The 3,687-nt window shown below is 38.5% G+C and overlaps 1 long non-coding RNA gene across 1 annotated transcript; it reads right to left on the bottom strand.

Annotated features, from left to right (window-relative positions):
• Positions 1-1,200: 1,200 nt before the first annotated feature.
• Positions 1,201-3,465, bottom strand: LOC146925626 (uncharacterized). The gene is made up of 2 exons (XR_015008072.1): positions 3,349-3,465; positions 1,201-1,440 (listed from the first exon to the last, which is right to left on the bottom strand). It is a non-coding gene; the product is annotated as an uncharacterized LOC146925626 (long non-coding RNA).
• Between the last annotated feature and the right edge of the window lie 222 nt (positions 3,466-3,687).

Here is a 3,687-nt window from a genome sequence, read left to right as displayed (position 1 = left end):
TCTTCACCACAGTTGAAACAAGTAATATCCTTCTTGCACTCAAATGCCTTGTGACCCTTCTGTCCACACTTGTAGCAACTATCACCCTTGCGACAATCACTTGAGTAATGACCCAAGATTCCACACTTGTAGCATCTCACATCAGCAACATTCGGCTTAGAGCCTCCACCAGATTCCCTCTTCTTTCCTTTGTCCTTGTTGTACGGCTTCCCAAATCCATGACTCTTTCCTTTCTTCTCATTCATCGCCTTATAATGATTCACCTTGACCTTTCCAGCTTCATCAAACATTTGACACTTATGCACCAAAGTATCAAAGTCTCGGATCTCCTGAATACACATGTACTGATAGATATCGGGCCTCAAACCGCTCTCGAACTTCACATACTTAGAGACCATAGCATCCTCCGCATTGATGTACGGACAAAACCTCGAAAGCTCCTCAAACTTTGCAGCATACTCAGCCACTGAACGGTTCTCTTGCTTCAAGTTCAAGAACTCAACTTCCTTCTTAGTCCTCAAATCCTCAGGAAAGTACTTCCTTAAAAACTCAGTCTTGAACCTAGCCCAAGTCACAGTTCCACCAGCCTCAAGCCTTCCCTTAGCATTGGTCCACCAATACTCAGCCTCTTCAGCAAGCATGTGAGTAGCCAGTCTGACCTTCTGATCCTCACTAGTCATCATAGCACGAAAGATCCTCTCCATGGCTTGCACCCATGCCTGAGCTCCATCCGGATCATATCTACCTTTGAATGTCGGTGGACTGTTTCGCAAGAAACGATCCAACCTTCGCTCCTCCGCCTCACCAGGATCACGATGACCAACCGCCGCCTGCTCATTAGCCTGAGCCAACACCTGAGCCATCGAAGCCAAAGCCTGCGCAATCGCCGTATCATCTCTACCACCAGCCATCTCACTTCTACACCAAAACCAAACCAACAGATAAGGACAACAGCACAACAAACAAGTATCGAAGGTAACTCATTACCGTTCGTATACCAACAGGAAAAATCAACCAACGAATACTAGTCTACTAGTCCAATAGTCCGGACAAGACTAACCAGGCTCTGATACCAACTTGTAACACCCTATTTCTATTAAGCGGTAAAACGCGCGAATACACAACCATATTCTAGAAATAGATGCTACGTCTTCGAATAAACCACAATACATACATGCATAAAGATCATGTCACATCACATAGCAGCGGAATAATATATAATTCATAAACAATCTATGGATCTCCAAACTAAATACAAATGTATCATCCAAATCTCAAACAACAAATAACATCTCAACTCCAAAATACACGGTCCAAAAATAAAAAAACCAACATGCAAGAACTATCCTAGATCAGAGCCCTAATCTAGACACTTGCATGAAAAAGAGGAACTCCACTCCTCGGCATCAACAAGCAACAACTAAGCATCCTGCACTCCATCTACCCGTCCATACGGAAAGGTAGGTGGTAAACCACTGAGGGTTAGCATTACATCATCATAATCCACTTAAAATTAACAAGAAACTTTGAGAATGAAAGATACATTTAAGATCGATGAATAACAAACTACACACGTATTCACAAGCATTCTTAACATTCACATCATTCAATATCAACATCTCAAATTCATATCCACAAGTGTATCATACACACATCACAAGATCAACCATCTTAATCAACAATTAAAAAATTCAGTCATCATTCGCAACTCAAATGTATTTCAATTCATCAACAAGTATGCAATGACTCTAGACTCATCTAGATGCATGTGGTACCAATTCTCCTCAAGGTCGTCACCCATGATGCAACAAAAACATCATTATCAACGGCTATAGTCAACGGCAATATGGATATAACATCCGACACGACATATGATGCATGAACATATGACTCAATTCACTATGCATATGTTCACAATTCAACGGCTATAATCAACGGCTATAAGTCAACGGCTATAATCATCATCCAACTATATCATATAGTTCATATTTCCACATAGTTCCTTACATTCCAAATAAAAGAACAATCACAACATATGATCACAAACATCATATTCATCACTTAACAACCATTCATACATCATCTCATAATCATATCAATCTAATCATAGAGGGTTCATAAGCAATTGGCCCTCAATGATCATTTTCAATCAAGTTCGTCTCATAAATCACAATATTGAAAATAATTGAGCACCTAAGCCAAAACCAAGTAAACGAGTTCAATTGCCTATGCCATGTATCCTCTCAAGTCACACATATGTGCAGTAGAGATTACATAAGCATTTCATCGGCCAAATACGATGAATTCATAAAAATCACAAAGTTCGTCTCACCGAAACACTTTTCAAGAAATTTTCCATTTTCTAAGTAAAACAAGTTAAATCCCTCACATCATAGTTTAAATACTACTAAACACCTTAATTGAACTCATAAAATATAAGTTTGAAAGTTTGGAAACAATCCATAAGGTTTGGGTCGACTTAGAAATAGATATGCGAATTTTTCGTAAAATTTCACCACGACCACCTTGGAGTATTTGCCTCATAACTCAAAAACCAAGAATCATTTTCTAGTCAAACCAAAGCCATTGGAAAGCTAACAAAATTATCTACAACTTTCATGTTTACACCGAAAGCCAATTCAAAACAGAAACGAGGGAAAAAGACGCAAGAACGCGAAACAGGGGATGCTGCCACTGTGCAGCTCGCCGTGGCGAGTAAATCTACTCGCGAGGCGAGTAAGCATCACCGAAAGCACCTCCTGCTCGCCTCCAACTCGCCTCCCACTCGCTGTGGCGAGTTGGGACAGTCCTGTTACGAGAAAAACTCACTTTTTCACCCCAAAACCCCAATTTTGACTTCCCAAAGCTCAAATTTGATCCCAAAGTTTGTTTAAACATTTCTAAACATGAAAAGACACTCAAAATCATGTAAAACATGCATCAAAACATCCTTACAACAAAAATCATCATTTGACCCATTTTTCATCAAATATTCAAAAACAACACAAAGTCATATCAAACTCTCCAATTATGATTACCCAATGTTTTAATCATCAACAACAACATCTATCAACAACAACAGCAGCTAAACATCATGAATTCACCAACAATTCATCACAACAACATCTCATATCACCATTTTTGGACAAAAATGCAAAGTATACATATAACCACAACTTAAGCATGTAATTTCATCATCAACAACTCAATTAACATTTAATTTACATACCCAAACATTGCATCAAAACATGAACACGAATTTACAATCAATTAGGTTCAATTCATCAATTTCATAAAATGGGTAAAAAGAAAGAGAGATGAATTATGGTTGAAATCTAACCCTCTTACCTCTAGCACCAAGATTCTCTAACCCAAGCCTCAATTTAGCTCCTAGATGATGAATCCCTCTTGCCTCTAACCCTTGCACTTGTTCTTCTCTCTAGCCTCTATCTCTTCTCTTCTCAAATGAAATGAAATGATAAAATGTTTGTAAAACCTAGTTTCACCAACAACTAGAGTTTATATACTAGCTCTAGTCAATTGGGCTTATCTCTTAAACCTTAATGGGCCTAACCCATTTCTATTCTAACACCCAAATGTCACTACTCACTTAATGGTAAATTATAACACTAACGGTCACTTAATGGTAATTAAAATAATTACTACACCCTCTCTAGTAACTTGGTA

Source organism: Medicago sativa, chromosome 4 (assembly GCF_051527215.1).
Source record: "Medicago sativa cultivar Bolivia chromosome 4, Bolivia_mono, whole genome shotgun sequence".
Taxonomy (NCBI): Eukaryota; Viridiplantae; Streptophyta; class Magnoliopsida; order Fabales; family Fabaceae; genus Medicago; species Medicago sativa.
Note: the sequence above shows the minus strand (reverse complement) of the source record. Positions and strands in the feature narration are given on the sequence as shown.